This window comes from Sylvia atricapilla, chromosome 7 (genome assembly GCF_009819655.1).
Source record: "Sylvia atricapilla isolate bSylAtr1 chromosome 7, bSylAtr1.pri, whole genome shotgun sequence".
Lineage (NCBI taxonomy): Eukaryota > Metazoa > Chordata > Aves > Passeriformes > Sylviidae > Sylvia > Sylvia atricapilla.
In genome coordinates this window covers 15791355-15811878 of record NC_089146.1, presented here as the reverse complement: position 1 = coordinate 15811878, position 20524 = coordinate 15791355, and positions in this window count along the sequence as shown.

Sequence of the window (20524 nt, the reverse complement as noted above, 5' to 3'; positions counted from 1 at the left end):
AAATTTCAAGTAGCATGTGGGAATTCTCTGTATTTGCACAGGGGAAATAATTCTGACCAGGTTACTGTAAATCCCTTGCTGCCTTAACTGTGCAGTCCATGTGTGCAGCGAGTGCAGTGTTTTCAGAGAGCATGAGTCCTGTTCTGTGAACATGGAGAGACACCACGCTGGTACAGTGTCTGACAGGTGCTGCAGACCTGTGTGGTCTAGTGGATCTGCACAATACCAGGTGAAATGCTGAGAATCCCTGTACAAGGCAGCTGAAAAAACCCTTCTCATTTGTATGGCCTCTTGATGAGTCTCCTGTGCCAAGATCCCCAGTTTAATGGGGTGGATGCTTTTGTCTTTGGGGGATATAAACATCCCCAGGAAGGTAAACACTCAAAAATTAAGTAACTAGTGGTGTTTGTCCATCCAAGATGGGAAGGAAGAATCCAAGATGAGAAAGAATGGTTCTAAGAGTTGCTTGAGGGAGCATCCAACACAAACTGAGGGTTGGAAGATACCCTTTACAGCTTGAAGTGATGCTACAAATTAATGCCATTTTCTGGTTGTTCTCAGTCTTTTTTTTATTACTACATGTCTGGGAATTGCGGACTACTGCACTCCCTGGGCATGAAAGATCAGTGCTCTATATGCAGTCCTGCTTTGGGCTATGGAACTCCACTGCCAGCTTGTTCAGTCAACAGATCTACAAGGAGAATTGGGCTGGAGTTAAAAAAAACCCAACTTTTTCCTATTTTCATTTCTAATGATTCAAGGCACTGTAGAGTTTGGTTTTCAGGTGTTTCCCTTTTAGTCACTGCTGAATCAAGTGACTTACTATCAAGTCAAGGCTATCAAGTGACTTGCATGGACTCATTTTTAGTATTTGGGTAAAGGTTTTTAGAAGATACTTGGAACAAAGTCAATATCACTCTCCTTATACTTCAGGGTATTTCCTGAAAACATTCATGTTCCTATTTGGCTAAGTAACAGTTTGTGTAAATATACTTTTGGTTGGACGTTATATCATCACTCCCTGTTTAATTGCTATATAGCACTGCTGCTAAGTGGCATGCTGCTCCTCTAGGCCCTTTCATTGGTAAGTAAAAACTCAGTCTGCTGTGAGAATGAGCATTAGCTTCCTGTACTGGAAAAAACCTCTTGTCACTCATAATTCCCTTTGATGCTGGTGAGTGAATTCACCAAAACTGAGATTTTGGTTTGTTGTTTTGCAGCTTTAATGCTGGCAAGTAGAATTTAGTGTGTGTACCTATAAGTGACTTAGATTTCAGCTGTGTTCATCAGCCATAGTTTCTGATGGTGTTGAACAAGACTTCAGTACCTTTGAAAATGAGATATAGGGAGTTCACAAATCACACTAAATTATGGCCAGTAGAAATAATTTTATCCATTTATTGAGTCATAACCACTTGGTCAGCAGAGGAACCTTTTTTGTTTAACTGCAGGGAGATACTAATTTGTTTATGTTGCTTGAATATCTATATGAAGGTATTACTGATCATGAAGTGAGAAAAGGCCATTCTCAGGAGGGCTGTGCATCCTGAATAAGATCTGTGACTCAGTGATGGCAGTTCCCCTCATCCTGGCACTCCTGAGACCTTTCTTTGGTGGCACAAACTGCTACTAGAGAAGCTCACATGGAGACAGAGCCCAGGTTTGCAGTGCACAGTGCAATTGGGTTTCCTTTGCATCCTTCCTCATTCTTCCTGTTCGTGGTCCTTATTCTGACCCAGGGCACTCTGTCATGTTTTTTCTGCTCTGTCTGCAGAGAGATCATCTGTCTGCAATGCCAGGCACCTCCACTCTTTCAATTATTGTAGCAGTAGGTGAGAGACAGAAGGAATAATCATATGTGAAGGGGAAGCTGTTGAACGTGAATAAACCATGTGATTATGTGGACAGCTTCAATTCAGGAAACCATATCATATTCTAACCATACCACAACCTAAATTGTATTTGTTAGGCATTCTTTTAAAACTTCATCAAAGATTCTGATCGAGTTTTTCACAGAATGTCAGACCAGAACTGCTGTTATAGTGGTAAATTTTCTCAAAAATAAAATGAATTAATGATAAATATTGATATAAGGCTTTGATTTCATCTACTTTTGCAGTATACATCTGCCTGCTCCCATACCTTAATTCTTTTATTAGGAATTTTTTTAAAAATTCTGCAGACCTTGGGAAGGTGGAGCTTTGACCAACACAAAGTGTGGAATATCCAAATCCAGCGTTAACATGCAATATCTACTATTGCATATCATAGTCAATATCTGAAGGACTTCGTTAAGACTGAAGAGTTAACTGCTGATCAGACCCTACTCTATATTTAGAGAAAGTGTTTACAAATCCTGAGCTTGGGAGTACAGAAGTTTCACTGGGAATTCTTCCAGCTCTTCTGACCAAGTTCTGTCTTTGGAAAGTGCTAGTGAGTAAATTTTTCCAATGCCATTTTAGAAGATACAGGTTGACATTAAGAGAGTAGAGTATGTGGACTCCAAAACTATTGAAAATGCAAATATATACTGGAAATATTTTCTAAACCTGAAATTATAAGCAGCTTCACAAATAAAATTACAAGATGGCTCAAAGTTATTTTCAGTATTGGAATGCTGGTTATCCTCATGCTGGGCACACTAAATCCCCTTTCGAATGTGTCTGTTACAGCTAAGGATAGCAGGAGTGAAGTTATGTTTAATCAGCAAATTTGAAATCAAATTTGAAATCAAATCAGCAAAATGAAATCAAAGGCAAACAGGTGAATACATGCAGTATGCATTTTGACCCACTGATATTTTTAAATTTTAATCAAGTCCACAAAATTCATTTATATTCTGAAATCACTTCTTATATTAATGCTGGGGGCCATTAAAATTTGCTGTATTTCATCTATGTGGTAACATACCAACTAAGCTACTTAAAATTAGGGCCAAAATTTTAGACATGGGTAAACATAAACATTTTAGTTATAAACAGGTATCACAGGATGTCTTATCCATTATCTGTTTAAAGGCCAAGGATACAAAAATGGCCTTAATGCCCATGTATAACAGCATTCTTGGAATTTTATCCTGGAGACCCTCTGAAACTCTTTGAAGCTGGGTAATCTCTGTTGCTTTGGAATAATAAATTATTTAGGCAGTTCTCAGAGAGTGCAGAGGAAGCTGTACCACTGTGACCCTTTTAAAGCTATTCTAGTGGAGTTACTAAGAAAATGTCCTTTAAATACTGGAGCTTGAAAGAACTGAGTCTAGAATAGAAAGTAGATAGCTGGTAATAGCCAGCTGGTTGTAAGTATTGTGGTTACAACACTTCCAACCAGAGTTTTTTTCTCTGTTGTTTAAAATGTATAGCTTAAAGTCTTTATACTGCTTTGGTTTTGCATTCTATGCAATAAAGAAACTGTGCATTGTACTGAAAATGAGGCCATGGGACTACTGCCCACTGCTAGGATCAAGTATGAAACAAACTGCGTTATCTTTGAGTGGATATAGTTAACTATGCTATCAGCCATATAGAGTTTGTTTATATGAGATTGAACCAGTTCAGCTGATTTATCATGTTTGTCTTCAGAAATTCTTGGAGTTCTGATAAACTGCATTTCAGATTTGCTTTTCAGGTTTCTGGTTTCTTTATTTAATAGGGCTAGTCTAAATAGAACACTTGTAAATTGTGATTACCTATGTAAGATACTTACCTGTAACTTGAGTTTTAAATAATTTCTGGGCGTTTCTACTTCCCTTTCCAGTTTCTTTAATGAGAAGACATCATTTTTCCTTTGGGGATGTTCAAGAATAGTTCAGATTTTTTTTTTTTTGTGTGTGTGTGTGTGATGATCTAAGAATATGGAAAGTATTTTTTGTGTATTCCATGCCTATGCCATTACGCTTCTCTTGCTGTGTACTGCCCTAGTCTTTACAAAGGATAGTGGAAAATGGTGCTAAAATGAATAGATCAGTGCATATGGACTATCACTTCAGAAACTGAAGAGCAAAATGTTGAGAAGATAAAAACAGTTTTTCCAAATTCTCTTCAGGGGAATGGAAGAACATCCAAATAGAAAGATCAAGTACTGAGAGACTGATTTCACTCCCAGGGAAGATGGGGAAAAGCAAGAGTATGCTTTCATATGTAGGGTTGCTGCTTGTTTCTGGTTTCTCATACCTAACTGTGCAGGAAGAAAAGAAGAAAGAGTTTGAATAGCTGTACAGGACTGTTTAAAGGTCCATTTAATCTGATATTCTGCTCTTTACAGTGCTCAGGAACTGATGTCAGGGAAAACAGGACAGATAGAGTATTTTTTCTTGGGCAGCTCAACAGGCGGTGGGCAGGCACCTTTTCAGGAGGAACTGCAAAGGAAATTGTTGTGCCTGCAGCTGTCCTTCATTCATTTGTATAATTCAGATTAAAAACGTCTGTCTCTTTAGCTTTGTAGTGTAGTATAGAAGCAAGCCCTCTTATTTAATAACACTGTATGAAAAAGCTTTTCCCATGTTTTAAATCCACTGCCTGATCATTTACTGAGTCTTCCCAAAGTCTTGTATGATATAAAACAGCACGTGATCGCTTCCTGTCAGCCTTCTATGTATCATTGGGGGTTTTATAAGATCAAAAGACAATCCTTTCTCAGTCTGCTCTTCAGCTAGAATTATCTCCTCACACAGATGCACTCCTATACCTCTGCATACATTTTTTCTGTTGCATACATGCATTTTCTAGTTTTACATTATCATATGAAGGAACTGGAACAACACTTAAGTGAACATAACACTTAAGTGAAAAGGTACTTACATAGGGTTGTAATGAGCTTTCCTGCTTTGTTTTCTGCTGCTTTTGAAGCAATTTCTAACACTGTCTTTCAGACTACTGCTGAGTAGCAAACCAATCTTTGCAGAAATCTACTTACAATGACTCCAAGTAATAAAGGCTAATTTATAGCCCATTATTATGTAAGTTTAGTTAGGGTTATTTTCATTTCTGTTTACATTAGTTCCCAGTTATTGACATAGACTTTAAGCCACCATCTCATTGTCCTCTTGCTTGATGTTGTCAGATCTTTCTACAGCTGCTCAGAGTCAGTTTTTGTTTTGCTTACCAGGAGTAATTTTGCATCATCAGGAAATTGTTTTCACACAAGTAATTCTAGGCCAATTAGGTGCAACAGTGCTCATCTAGGAGTATTCTGAGCAATTCAGCCCTAAAGAGGACTCAAAGAGGAAAGTAAATAATGTTGTGTTAGGTGGTCAGTATCTGTCAAAAAAAAGGGGGATGTTGATCTGGTGACTGGATCCCAGTCATAATGGCAGCTGTGCTTTCTGATCCTGGAGATGGCTCTTCGCTTCTGTGGCACTCCCCTACTCCAGGGCACATCCAATTTCCATCTGCTGGTGCCTGCCTCTCTCCTTTCACAGCTTCTGCTTGCTATGAGCCTTATCATCACACTCTTAAATGCTCTTTGGTGCTCTACTTCATGCTTTTTCTTCAAAGCACTCCGCTCATTGGTTATTACTACTGTACTACTGCAGTTTTTCATAATTCAAATAAATTGAAAAAATGCAAGGTGTAATTTACGAAAATCTTAATTAAAATGTGTCTCTTACCTATGCCTATGGGTACCGTTTTGCCAAACACCCACCCCCCCAAATAAATGACAGCAACGAAACAACAATATTGCTTATTACAGGAGAAAATAAAAGTATTTTCTTAAAGTTCAGTAAGTAAATGTTTTCAATGTCCATAGATCTGCTTATCCTCAGCATAGGGCTGGTAAGCAACTGTTTCATTTTATATTTAGTAAACTTCCCTGCTGCCTGATTTAAAGAATGGGAATGACTACAGTTATCTAAGAATAAACTATGTAATTAAGACCTTAGAAGATGAGAGTACCTGCGTGTATACACAGCACTTTGTCTTCCACCATCTATTTAATATAAGTGTATAATTTTAAAACAATATTTAAGCTACGCTTCTGTTTGTTTGTTTCTCTTTGGTTTAAGTATAGGCAAATTAGTGAAAAAACCCAAAGCTCTATAGAATAGCCACTTAAGAATTTGGTATCAAGATCATTAGAAAATATTAAAGAATAAGTTGTTTAGAAACAAGTGAGCTAATTAACAATAGAGTTTTCTGGAATTTTTTTCAGGTCACAGATGTCAAGTGACCTCTTATCTGAAATAGTTTTGAATGAATCTTAAGACACCTCTCTCTCCTTGCCCTGTTACTTATTTCTTTTAGAAGAAAAATAGATTACTTCATTCCTGGTATTATTGTTTGTAAGAGACCTAAAAATCATAACTGTGTTAAACACTGTTGCAGTCATCAAAGGACTTTCCCCACTATGGCAAGTCTCTAAAGAAGCTGCATTGAAGCCAATCCTGCCCGAATCCGGGAAACTGAACTGTGAGTTAAAATACCTGATGGGAACTTGAAATAAGATAAAGGTGGTGCTATTGTCCAATTATCTCAGGCCTAAGGTGCAGTAAACAAGGCTGGAGAAGAAGAGTGTATCCACAAGGAAAGCCAAGTCAGCAGCTGTGCTGGAACATCAGCTCTGCCTGGGTCTGGCGGGGGAAGCCATAGCCACAGACTCATTTGCTGAGGCCAGGTTTGCACTCTTCCCCCTGCGGCTGGGGTGATGGGGAGAGGTTTTGGGGGTGTGGTGGTGAAGCCTCTGCTCCTTCACAGGGGGAGTAAACACCCACTCTCAGAGGCTACAGGCTGGGCTTTGAGCTGGATAAGAAGCAGACCCTCAAGAGAGGGGATGGTGTTTTTATCATGCCAGTTGTTGTCCAGCACACAGCTGGCCCGGCTGCGACATTCCCACTGCCTCTCCTCGTGGCAGGTCACATCCGCACGGGACATTCACATTCACACACATGCATCCCTTGTGATGGGGCATAACTGGCTTGATTTTGCTGATGTCAGGGGCAGCTGTCATGTGTTAGAAGGGATCACAAGCCATCAAAGACCCCCAAAACACCCCCAGACCCCTTTCTGAGGCCTTCCACCAAGTGACTGCACAGGATCCACAATGTTGCAACAGAACCAGTGTTGCAGAAGATAATGTCCCGTGGAGGGGTGGTGCTTGCATGTTCCCATGGACACCTGAAGGTGTTAACCCATTGAACTCTACATTTCGTGGCACCCCCAAATGGAGAAGACCAGAAGAGGAGTTACAGGATGCTGTCTGGATCCACAGGTGGTGGTATCTTTCTATCATGGTGATGTCTCTCTGTCATTCTCTTCCCTCCCAACTCCCCCTGCTTCCTTTTCCCTATTTTTCTCTCTCTCCTGCCCCCCCCCCCCCGTTCCCCCCATTTACTGGTAAATAATATGCTTACTATTGACTTTGGCACATTGCCTCGTTCACACCTTAATTGGGGGAGAGGCTCTAATAATCTGATCTTAAATGTGTTCTAGAATGTATGTGGCTTTGTACTTAATATTTCTGTGGATTTTACATGAAAACTTACTCTGACACCCACCAAAGTCCCGTTTAATGTTTTTCCTGTCCCAGCTCTTGGAAACTGAACACCAAAAAGAAAAAAATCCAAAAAACCAAAACCAAAAAACAAAACAAAACAAAAACAAGACAAAACAAAAAAACCAAACAAACAAAAAACCACAAACAAAAACCAACCAACCAAACAAAAAAAACCAAACCAAAACAAAAAACCCCAACAAAACGTGTTACTTAATGAATTTCCTAACTTTATTCAACCACAGTGAAAATGAGACTTGCAGGTTCAGCTGAAGGAATAAAAGCTTTTTTTTCCAAGAAGCTTTCCTGAGAAGTTACACAAAAAATACTATGTCAAGGGATCCTTCTATGGAGGTCTCTGCTTTAATGGGAAAATTACTATGGCTTTTGTATGCCAGGGTGCCCAAAATGATCCCTTGTTGCACAATACTACTGCCAAATCTGGAACTGCTAATTTGAGAAATATGGAAAGCATAAACCGGCATCACACAGCCTGTCTTTGCCTAATGAAAATGTAGGTTCAATAATTTACAGAATGCTGTAAATCTACCTTTTTTTGGAGGTATTTGCCCTTTTTCCCCATTCTCTTATCGAAATTTGCTGGTGGTGGTATCTAGTTCTCCAGGGATTTCAATTGACTTTCTTGGACGACAAAATCTATTTCCAATCTTGTTACCATGAACCAGAGAGCCGGGCTGAGGTGGGGGATGTAAACAGTAGGAGTGCAGTTTGCTAAGAGAGGCCTCAGAGCCATCTCTGGGGGGCAGGAGGTGCCCCAGCTCCGGGGACAGGGGGTGACCAGGCCCAAGTAGAAGGACCAGGGTGCGAGTCACTTACCAGACAGATGAGTCTACAACCTGTCTGCTCCACAGCAGGGTGACCTGTTCCACTCCATGGGTTCTCTACACAAGACAGTCCAGCTTCCCCTTTCCGAAGGTGTGTTTAGGCTATCAAGGGTGTTGTAAAAGCTGTGATGGAGGATCTACAGCGAAGGAAAATAACTCCTCTCTCCCGAAAAAGAAAACCTACCAAAAACCCAATACAAATTGAATCAGAGGAGTCATTTCTATGGCAGCTTTCTGGCCTATGTAATGTGGTTTTTTACAACCACCCTTAATTGGATGACAAAGATTGATTAGCTAACGCAGTGACCACTGCGGGAGGGTGACAGTGCAAAGCTGGGCGTCGTGCTTGTGTCACCAAGCCTGGGTGGGGACAGGCCCTTAGGCTGCTGCTGACAGCCCCGTCCCTCGGCGGCACCCCTTTGTCTGACACCATCCTCCCGCCCCCGGCACGGAGGTCCCTCTCGCTCCAGCACAGCCCCGCTGTTGCCCACGTGCTTTCCCGTGTAATCGCAGACCTGATGTCATGACCGAAGCCCGCTCCGCCGTCCCCGCCGCTGCCCCGTTTCCCCGACGGCCCGGCAGCTCCCCGACTCGGGGCTTTGCCGGGCGCCCCGGGGCCGGCCGCGGGAGGGACGGCGAGGTGCCGGCGCCGCCCCGCCGCTGCGCGCAGAGGCCGCAGCCGCTCGGCTGAGCATCCCCGCGCCGCCGGCATCCCTGCGCCCGGCAGCCGCGGCCGGGCCCGCCGAGGTGGGTACGGCCTGCCGAGGGCACCTTGGGCGGCGGGCGGGGGCGGGGGGCGGCGCGGCGGGGCTGCGGCGGCGGCCGCCCGCCCCCTCCCTCCCTCCCTCCGTCAGGCGGGCGGGGAGCTGCGGCGGGAGGGAGCGGGAGCGGCGGGGCGCAGCCTCCCGGGCCGCAGCGGGGATGCGCCGCGGATCCCGGCAGGAGGTGGGCGCTGAGCGGCGGCGCTGGGGGCGCGGGCGCGGGGCCGGAGCGGCGGGACGGGCCGTGCGGGGAGCCGCGGGTCGGGCGGCGGCGGAGCCGGGGCTCGGCGGGCGCCGCGCGGTGCCGGTGCCGCCGGGGGAGGCGGGAGCGGCCGGGGCGCGGCGGCGGGCCCGGGCCCGGGGCTGGGGCTGCGGGCCGGCCGGGGCTCTGCGGGCCCGGGGCGCAGCCGGAGCATCCGGACCGGGGGGGGCCGCGCTGGGGTTACGTAACGGCATCCGCGCAGGGATGCGCCCGTGTCAGCCCCGGCTGCCCTGGCGCTCCCCGAAGTCGTGATTTTTTCGCCCTTCCCTGCAGAGCGATTTAAAATGCTCCAATAAACTGTGTGGTCTGTGAGGCTCAGTTGCGGATGAGCTATTGCCAAGTTGATGCACTCTTAGGATACCTTTTTGTTTCAGTCTGTTTCCTCCTCCTCCTCCTCAAAAAAGAAAAAAAAAAAAAAAAAAAGGTAGGAATGGCCTGTACTCCCAATTTGCTAGCAAGGCTGCAGATCCCTTCCAAGTACTTTGAAGATGTATGATTCACTAAAACTGATGTTTGGAAATCATGTGTTTGCCAGAAGTGCTGATGCTTAAAATGACTGTATGACGTGAGTTTTGCCATTGGCTCGTCATTTCATGTCAGTTTCTAATTGCTGTCGTGTGCTGGGAGGATATGTTGGTGATTTTCTTCCCAAAAGCTTCAGCAATGCAGGTGCCATGGATTAACTGAAACAAAAGACCTTGCTGGACTTCTCAGAGCAAATTAGGAAGCCAAGGTCGAATGGCAAACGTCAGTGCAACTTGCATGGGGTAGCATGAGAGAACAAAAGTATTCACAAATCTTATTTCAGAGTTTAAGTGAAAAGCATTCCTAAAATAGGCTATTACTCAGTAGATGAAAAAAAAATGCTTAGTGAAGGTGTGAGGAAATTGCTATTTTAGGACTACAATTAACTATATCAGTTCAATTTTAATGGAACTAGTACATTTAATTGCATTCCTAACAGATTTTCTGTTCTCTAGATGATTAACTTGCAGAATGATACCAGCTCAAAGATTAAAATCTCATCAAGTATCTAATGGTTTCTCTACAGTGTAATTGTGTTTGGTTTATAATAGTTCTTTTCTAATAACCAGGCTTTGCCCATACAGCTGTAGATACTATAATTAGACTTTTTTATCTTGGTGTAAATGACACGACCTTGACCTTTAGAGGTTAAGCAGATGTCGTTGTTATGGATCTTATATGTTTAGTGAAGCATTTTTATGTATATAATAAATACTGTTTTCTTTTCTTTTTGTTTAAAAACTACACAAGGACACTACTTTATCTTTTCTCTCCACCTCGGATAAATTAACAGAGGTGTCTACAACACTGATTATTTGAAAATGCAAAGGGTTTATATTTAAACAACCTTTTCTTTCCAAGTGCATGGCAGGATGTATATCTGGAAAAGAAAATTGCAGGATTTGTTACTGAAGACTCCCTAAACATTTCCCCTTGCTACTAAAGGCTGAAGAAGGTACCCTTTGTTGTACTGTAGTTCATCAAGCATGCTTCTTCCCCTTCCCATTAATTTGCTATTGCGCTCCCAGATCCTCCAGAGCTCATAGAGCTGTGCTGCTGGGGGCCTTATCTGCAGCCTGGGTTATTGCTGGAAGTTTTTTGCTCTTACCCCATTCTGGGATCTTATTCATCAATGTGTGCCGTGCGGACACTGGTTTGCATATACTTGTAGGAACACGTGCAGGGTTTTTTTCCAAGTGCTAGTATTGAAGGGCTGTATTCTGTATATTTATATGCTCAGATGTGTTTTTTATACAGCCATCAAAAACATAACTTTACTCAGGTGTGAGAGTTACTGTGCATCTGAGCAGCTGTTTGGACATTAGTACAAAGCCGCCATGGCTGTGGAAAGTTAAAGCTCCGTGACTTGTAATGTAATAGGGCACTCCCTGGCCTCCTGCTCTATTGCAAATGGTGGCAGACGTGAGACTGCTCTCCTCTGCCACTTCTTCCTCCAGTCCACTCTGGGGATGAGAGCAGAGAGTGTTCATACTACTTCTTCCTTTAGTCCCGTGGCACATGTGTGTCTGACTGTGTGTTTGTGTGCCCCTGGGTGCTGTACATTTCAGCTGAGCCACAGTCTACGGACAGATTTCTTCATGTGATGGAAGTGAATGGTTTTGCTCTTGCTTTTCCAAATACATGTGATATCAGCATGGGTTCTTCCCTGAGAATTTATGCTTCTTTACCATGGGGCTTTGTCTCAGGGGGGCTGTGTTTCTTAAGGGACTTTAGTCAGTGCCTGTGCCACGCTAGAAAACCTGCTGCCACTGCAGTGGGAGACGGGAACTGTCGGCACTTTGCTGCTAAAGATGTGTGTGTTTATATTTTTAATGTGTGTCTATGTATAAAATGAGCCTGTCCTAACAATTTAATTAGCCTCTCTGCCTCATCTATAGGGTAGAAAATACTTGTACATTACTCCTATATTTTCTAATATTTTTTTAAAGCATTGGAAAATTCAAACAATTCCTAGAGATTTCTGGGATAATTTTCATGGGAAATGTTACTCTGGGCAATTAGACTTCAAAAAGGAATTTCTCCAAGGATTTCCTTCAGGCTTGTGTTTCTTTCCTAAGCTAAGTTTAATGAGATTTTAAAATATCCTTCACAGTGGAATATAAAAGTTAATGCTTAATTTGTGATGGTGGGAGTGTTTGTGTGTTGAATTTGCCATATCAGCATTGCAGATGTTGAAGGGAGCAGCAACAGGTACAATACACAAGTGAAAGTAAACATGCTTAGGCCATTTGAGGGATGTTGGATTTCTGGCAAATTTAAAATATGGCTTTGGTCTTATAGAGGAAACTCCAGCTGCCACAAATCTAGTGAAAAGAGAGCTATATAATGAGGGGCCTGGTAATGAGAGCTGACTTTGTAATGTTATGAAATATTATGGAATATGTAGTTATAGAGTCACAGAATGGTTTGGGTTGGGAGGAACTGTGACAGGTTGGTTAGTCCAACCTCTTGCAATGAGCAGGGACATTCTTCAGCTAGATCAGGGTGCTCAGAGCTCCATCCAACCTGACCTGGATGTTTTGAGGGTTTGGGGTATCTACTATCTCGCTGTTCCAGTATTTTGTCACCATGATCACAAAAAACCTTATCCCTTGTATCTATTCTGAGTCTACCCTCTTTTAGCTTAAAACCATTACCCCATATCCTATTGCTGTTGTCTTAGGCCCTGTTAGTAGAGTTTATGCTATGAGTGGTGTTATTGTATTTGTAATTAATTTCACCATCTCCATACCAAGATTTTCTGAGCTGTAAATACAAACCAACAACTTTCAGCCATTTCTTGTAAGTTAGAATACAGACATGGAGACACTTAAAAGTTTAGATTTTTTTAATGCCAGTGCTGTATATATCCTCGTAAATGGTATTTCTAGCATGTCCCTCTTTTGGGGCTGTTCCTTTTAAAAGAGTTGAAAAAGGGTGGAAGAACCTTTTGGTGTTGACAGCTGATAATCCAGTAAAAGAGAGAACAGCTAAATGTGAAATATGGAAAATGAGAGAGCACCACAAGAATTACCCTGTGTAGGCAGTCAGACTTGTGTCTTTTAGGGAAACTTCTGGGCTGCATAGACTTGTTAAGATTAAGGGAGGAAAAAAGTGAACAGTACCAAAATACTAGAGACAATTGTTACATTAGGAAAAAACAGGGTTGGTTTTGTTGCCATTTTTCCTTTTTTTAATGGGAATTGTCCCAAGTGGTGCCTAAAGGGCCCTTCCGACTTAAATTATTCTGTAATTTTGTTTTGTCATTATAGGTGAAACCCAGAAAATTGTTGATTTTCTATAAATAATGAAAAATAGATGGTGCTCAGAAACTCAGAATTATTCTTTTTCTGGCAAATATATCTATATAGATCTCCGGTGGAATTTCCAGATAGTTTTAAAGCTTGTTCCAAGTGAAATGTGTCAGTCTATTGTGTGGAATGTGTCTGTGCTGAGGGATATTTACACATATGGGTGGTAGCAGCAGGTAGGGAGATGGTGAATTTCCAAGCTTGTTTTTCTGAGAAATCTGCAGATTGGTTACTTAAATGGTTTTGATGTGAACCCCTCCATCACCAACTCAGAAACCAAAGAAGATTGTATGTCATTACGTGTTACCTATAAATTTAAAAGGAGAAGCTTTGAAGGAAGAGTAAGCTGGAGAGTGAAGATGAGTGAGAAGATGGTCTGGAATGTATGGCAGTTGTAATATGGTTAAATTAGGAGAGATTTATAGTAATTCTTAGAAATGCCTCATTGTAGCTGAACATTTTGAAACGAAGTTAAATAATTTTTTTTTTTTCTGTTCCTTAAAGGTGAATATATTTTAATACTAGTTGAAGGCGCTTCTCTTAAAGGAGATAATGGATTCTTTAGCTTGAGGTATAAAGAAAAGAAGTGTCTAGTTGATTGTGAGTTCAATATAGAATTGCAAGAATTTTAATTAGCAGGTGTCATTGCTAGATTCAAAGATTTTCTACCAAAAATTCTATGTGAAAAGTGGTTTTCTTGCTGTCTTTTTGCTGGAGGATGATATCTGTATTTCTCACAGAGTCCAGTCCCTTGGCATTTTTAAAAGGTTCTGTGTTCCTCGATCAAATATTTAACATTTTTTAAATTTAGACCCTCCTCCCATTCCAATGTATTTTTTTCCCACTTATTTTGAGAAGCTGAGAATAGGGTGGGTAAGTTGAACCTACTCAGAATTTAGTAGATAGAAGTCTTGGTTATGATCTTTCACAGTGTGATCTGACTGCTTACATTTGTAACTCTGCTAAAATAGGGCGCTTTTCCAGTGGAAATTGAGAGGTGGAAATGCCTCTAGCCTATAAACTACATAAACCCCTCATAATTTTTCAGTTCTAATGAAATTTATGAAAATCACAAAAATCATGCTTAATCCCTATTGATTAACATGTTTCTAGCAGAGGCACAAAGGCACTGAAGGATTCTCTACTTAAAAGGCTGGATTAACAGATCTCTGTGTGGTATCAAATGTAGTCCCACCCTGTACTGCAATAGCTATTCCATTGGTATGAGGCTTTTCTAAAGCCTTTGTTATACCAAATTAAATTAGTGAATTATGATCATGAAGGATGCAGAGATGTTAAAAGGATGCATTGGATCCTTTACATCAGCACAGTAGGGCAAAGATCTGGGATATGCTTTGTTACGAAAACAAGTCAACCCGAAGTAGGTAACATTTGTCTCAGAAGGATCTATAGATCGATTTCAAGAAACCTTATCTTGGAATGTGATACACTTTTTCAGATGATGAACTGAAACATTTCTCAGCAGAAAGTCTAAGGAGCTCAGGTTGCCCAGAGAAGAGTCTGTATGAAACCTGTGCCATGGAGTGAAGCCTACCTGCTCAGACAGAGGAGGCCTTGGCTACATCTGCCCAGCAGTGGCTGACCTGATCAATCCCAGAAAATGAAAAAGAAATAGAAGGACTTTGTTCTCTAGCAGTTCCTGCTTCCTGTAAAATGTTTGCCGTGGGAGACTGAAGAGTTAAAGAAACCTTGGTGGTGACTGCTAATTTGCCTTAGATATGGATATAGGCAGTGGAATTGGTGAGACTTTCATGGCTCATGCTGACTGTTTAAATGAGAAAGGCTTAAATAATAAATAAATAAATGAGAAAGGGATTAAAGCAGTGGCCCCAGGTGTGGGGGAGCATGACAAGAGCCGTGCATGTACCTCTGCCACTTGGAAGGGAACAGCTTGGTGTGAGGTCCAGGCCACTGGTCAGGACTTGGGCACACTGAGCAGCTGGAGTGAGCATTCTGTTCCTCAGGGTCTCTTGTGGCAGTGCCACCTGGGTCTTGATTTTTGTGCCTCATGGAATAGACAAGCCGGGATAGAAATGCCACACTCATCCTGCTTAATATAACACAATTTCATTTTATTCAGATTACGCAATGCAGTGGTGTATCTCAGTTCTTGTTGCCACCCCAGCCTCTTCCCCTGTGACAAACCCAGTATGGATAAGGTGATGTAAAAGGGAATTTGGGTCAAGAGAAGGTTCAGCTGGCATCCCACAGGAATGGTTCCAGGCTGATGATGATTCTTCCTGTTTCACCTCAGCCTTTACTGTCTGGGTCCTGTGTGGGTCAACCTGCATCCGCAGTGGGACTGCAGGTGCACTCTTGCTCCCACTTCTACTTTATTATGATTTTTATAGCTGACCTGCTCAGGGATCCCTGGCACTCTTTTCATCTTTTTTTCAGGAAAACAGTGTTTAACTGTTTCTTCCCTTCTGCCTTTGAAAATCAAATTCAAGCTTGTTTGGAAAGAAATGGCAGTGTTATAGGAGAAGTGGGAGAGAAATTAACCCAGTGAGACCATGGCTCATTTTCTAGATTATGATTTTTGAGAGTTTAGCTGCAAAATAAAAGTTTCTTTAATTAATTTTTTTTCATGGATAATGGTGGAGAACAACTTACTGTCTTTTGTAAGTTGGTATTTAGGAATCAAGTTAGCTGTGTTGTCACCTGGTAAGGATAGGTCTAGGGCAAATGGAATGGCAGAATTACTGATGGAGAGCTTGCCACAGAAATGGCAAGAAATGGACCAGAAAAAGGGGTTTTCATCTTGAAAATGGGAAGCTGCAGTGGTTAGTTTGGTGACAAATGTTTCTTTCAGAGTAGAGTGGATCAGCTGGGTGAGAAGGTGGTGACTAATGGTGGAAATGATACTTAGTTAAAAGCAAGAACCTACAACATAAAACAGCTTGCTGAGATCAGAAACAGCAGAAGTTGTTGAGTCATCTTGAAGTCCCTCTGACCCTTATGTGACATGACATATACATCCCTCTTGTAAGTAATTATGTTGCTTTTCTGTTTAAGTTCGTGTTTCTGGAGTTTATTCTGTTTCTGGAGAGCAAGCTTCCTAAGATGCTTGCCAAAAGCAGAAGGATAGGAATGCTATGAAGTAGAGCTGTGGAGCAGTGGGGATGATTCTGTCTGTAGCCAGACAAATTCTTTTTCTTTCTGTGTAATGGTTGAAGAATGCTAAAATCCATCCCTTTTCCCTCCCTCCCCTCTTCCTGTCAGTTAAATACTAGCTGTCTTTCCACATTCACTTGTGCCTGACAACTCTGTTCTGTGTGTAACTTCTAGGGAGCATAGGCAGGTCACAGTTGCTACCTGTACATTAACAGGTATATTAATATGTGTAATATTCTTGGATGACATAATCAGGCAAAAATGATGCGTTCTCTGACTGAAGGGGAAAATAGTTCTCTAACTCTCCTTAACTGTGACCTATATTGTGTGGGTGTGCAAACATGCTGTGGAAAGCTAAATGTAAATTATATGCTTTTCCACTGAGCAGGCTTTTCTCAGTTCTCCTAATAATCAGTGGCATAGCCTACATACAAAACCCATGGTCAGTTTGCAGTATGCAATTCAGTGACATGCAATTATAATTTGCAATGCAAAATAATGTTTAAAAAGCCCAAACAAGGTATTTTCTTTAGTAGCTGCAAACTCTGTCTCTTGCTCAGTCACCATAAATACTGTTTTGTGATGGAGCTTACAATTAATAAAAAGTGTGGCTTCTGTCTTTAATTAATTACAATAATGGTTGTTCTTTCTTTTGATGTGGTTTGAGGATTATTGGGGGAGGCCTCAAACCAAGTCAGAAATGAGGGTTAGAATTAGCCCAACTTACCAACCCTGAGACCCTTACAGGATTCTCCAGTAGCTCCACGTGGTTGTGCAGTATCTGTGAGTTTAAGGGAAAGAAACAGCTTCAGAAATAATCTGTGATACTTTTAATCTTTTTAATTTCTGGTTTTGTTGATGCAAAAGTTGTGGTTGGATCTGAAATGTAGCAATGACATGGCACCTTGGGTTCTTAGCTCCTACCTGTTCCATATCAGCTGCTGTGTGTGTCTATCTGCCTGCTACAAATTTAAATTTTCTGAGCTACATTAGGAAGAGCAGTGTTAGATTTTTGCCTTTAAAATTAATGAATTCCTATTCATTAATTTCTTTGGGTTTTCATAGTGTTTTGGCCAGAACAATGTAACGTTACTCCACAAAGAGTAGGTTTGGCTAAAGGAGCCGTATTGTAATCATGTGGCCTTTCCTAAAGCTGTGATATTTTTTTTAATACCCTTGGGTTTTAGGTTTCCAGCTGAGATGCCTGAACCAGCTCTGCAGAGGCTGTGTGCAGAACAGCTGCCCATAGTTCTGTGCCTTCCTGAATGCCTTGTTTTCCTCCCAGCTGCGTGACCTTTATAGATCCAAATCCCCACTTGTCCTCTCCTACGCCTGCACATTCTAATAGTTGGAATGTTACTCAAACTGTTAACACACTGTATGAGGGCAGTGCACAGGGCAGAGAAGGAAGGATGGATTGCAATTGTTGCCTCCAGCTCTGATTCCTGCTGCCTGTCCAGCCCAGGCCTTGGCTGCCAGCTTGTGGTGCAAAGGCACAGAGGTACTATTATTCCCTGGCACCTTATGGTATTTCTGGTGTAATTACTTTCTGATATATTCATTATTAGATTTACCCCCTCAATGTTCTTCAGCATATTTAAAGATTTATTCAATGTTTTCAGATTTTTATGCCTTCCTCTTAACTCTCTGAGCATATTAACTCAATCATTTTGCATAAAGCTGTCAAATACCAGTCATAAACCTGTGCTGCATCTCTTTACTATTCTGTATATTATTAACTATTTGAATTAGTTTAAAGTTACACAGAATTCTTTTGTAAAGTATAAATCCATTGACTTTAGAATCTTCTAAATTTTCTTCATTCTTTTTCACATGTGTTTTTTATAGTAAATCAGTAAAAATAACTTCAAAGATGGAGTAAGGAACAATGCTGTGTAAAATGTAGGAAGATAATAACAATAACTCAATAAATATGGTGAGTTTCCCCTAAGGGGAACAGAAGTATGCTAGCTAACATCAGGTGAAGGGACTTTATGTACAGCAATCCAGAACTATTTAGGCTGTTATTGATGTATATTAGGCTCATAGCCCTCTCTAGAAAAAGGGCAGTATCTCAAAACAAAGAAGTTTTATTTTTTGATGTCATTACATAAGTTCAGAAGTAATGAACATAGTTAAAAAACTATGTTTTTGTTTTGTGTTGTCTGGTTGTGGGCACTGCTCTCAGTGCTGAGAAACACTGAATGTGCTTGTGGGGAGTATTGCAGCTTCAGAGAGTTTATCCTTCAACATGTATGGCAGCATTCCCTTTCCAAAAACTAGTGGAAACAAACTGCTCTTTAGGCTGCAGATATCTTGAGGAACACATAGTTCTGCTTTCTTGGCTGATTCTTGGGTAGTTTGCCATGAAAAATGTGTCATAGCTGTGTGATATAACACTGAGAAAACCACCAACATTGGCTAAATCTGTTTGTAGGTGAAATCTAGATTCTTATATAGAAGTGTAATGAGTACAAACTTATTTTGAAACGAATTTTTTCAAAGCCACATGCCCCAAGGGTGTGTTGATACTTCTGGCTTTCCAGCAGTGAGACCTCTTCCACAGTTCTTGCCCTCTTTATCATTCTGTCTGTCCTCCACAGGTCACTCCCCACCCGTTAATTCACTGCTCTCAGAATTCCAAAGCTGTGCCCAGGCTCACTGCTCCTCCTGGTGACAGCAGGCATGTTGCCTTGGCCAGGCTGGTGATGATGCTCCATGCCTGTTCCCTCCAGCTCTCACACCTCTGTGCTTCTCCTTAGAACCTCAGGAGATCCTTGGGGAGTAGTGCCAGGGGCTGGGGATATAAAACGAAAAAAAACCTGGAGAACAAAAGGCCTGGATAGTCCCAGTGTAATCATACCAAGGAAAATTGGTTATTTTCCTACCAGTTCTTATGCCTAGAAGCAGTGTAAGGTGCCATTTCTTAATGGCAGCAAGTGAAATATTTTTGCACTTTAGGTTGGTGTTTCTGTCAAGGTGGGTTATACATCTCAACCATGCTGAAGCAGATTTAAATGTAATGGTACAACTTCCAAATGCAGGTTTCTCATTTAGAAGGACTAGTCTGAACAGAAATAAATGTCTGCATGTGTTGTGGGACCCAGAAAGTAATTCAAGCTGACCTCTCTGAAATTTTTCTTTCAAAGCAATCTTGGTATGCTGCAAAAATGAATTTAAAATCTTTAGTTACCCACTGGTAACAGCACAGAAAATCAATACTTTTTCAGCTAATGTTAATTTTTTTCATTTAAAGATAAATGAGGAACTGTGAAGCTTCCAGTCTTCTCAGACTTCTGTGCGCTTCCCAGACAGCTGGTTTTAATTTATATTTGTTTTGTATAGTGTGTACTTAGTGCTTGTCATTCTCATTGCCAGCCACTGCTTGTACTTATGAGTTAAATAATCAAATAATGATGCAACCGTGGTATGTTTTAAAAGCCTTTGTTCAACTAAGAGAGTGAATGTTTTATTTGAGGAAATTAAACTTTGTAGCAAACTGAAAATGATCACTATCATGGTTAGATTTTTTTCTTTTTTGGAAATGTGCTGGCTCATGTCTTTGTAGTCACTGAAATTTATCAGTGTTTAAGTACTGGTACTTTGAAGGTTTTGGTCTCCCATTTCACTTTTATAAATGAAAATATTATAAAACAGAATAAGCATTTTACAAATAATTTCAAAGGCTAAAACATAAATATTTGAAGGGAATGGACTGTAGATTCCAGACTTCTACTCACAGCCTTTTGTCTTCTGAGTGTCTGACTGGAGTGATGAGGAAGTGGAGGTTGCCCTGGCTCTGTAGAGTGTGAAAAAGAAAAGGAAAATAACCTTCCTAAGTTTTCCAAATGCATGGGCAAAGTCTTGCTTTTTCAAATAAATGCAATTTTCCTGTTTCGGGATGCTTGTTAAAAATCAGAGAAAATAAGGGTGAATTTGGAATTTTCTTTCCAGAACACTGCGATTTTCAACTGAATATTTACAGTGCTTTTCCCCCCCTCCTTTTTAAGCTGCTTTTTAGAGGTTTTATAGTGAGGAAGTTGTTCCAAAACATATTTGTCAGGTGTCACTATGTAGCAGTAATGCAATTAACCTTACAAGTCCTTTTTACTTCCTTTGTGTATTTGCTTGGTAGTCTTTCAAGAATTATTTTACTGCTATTTTCTAGTGTTGATTAATTTTGGAGCAGGTATTGCATAC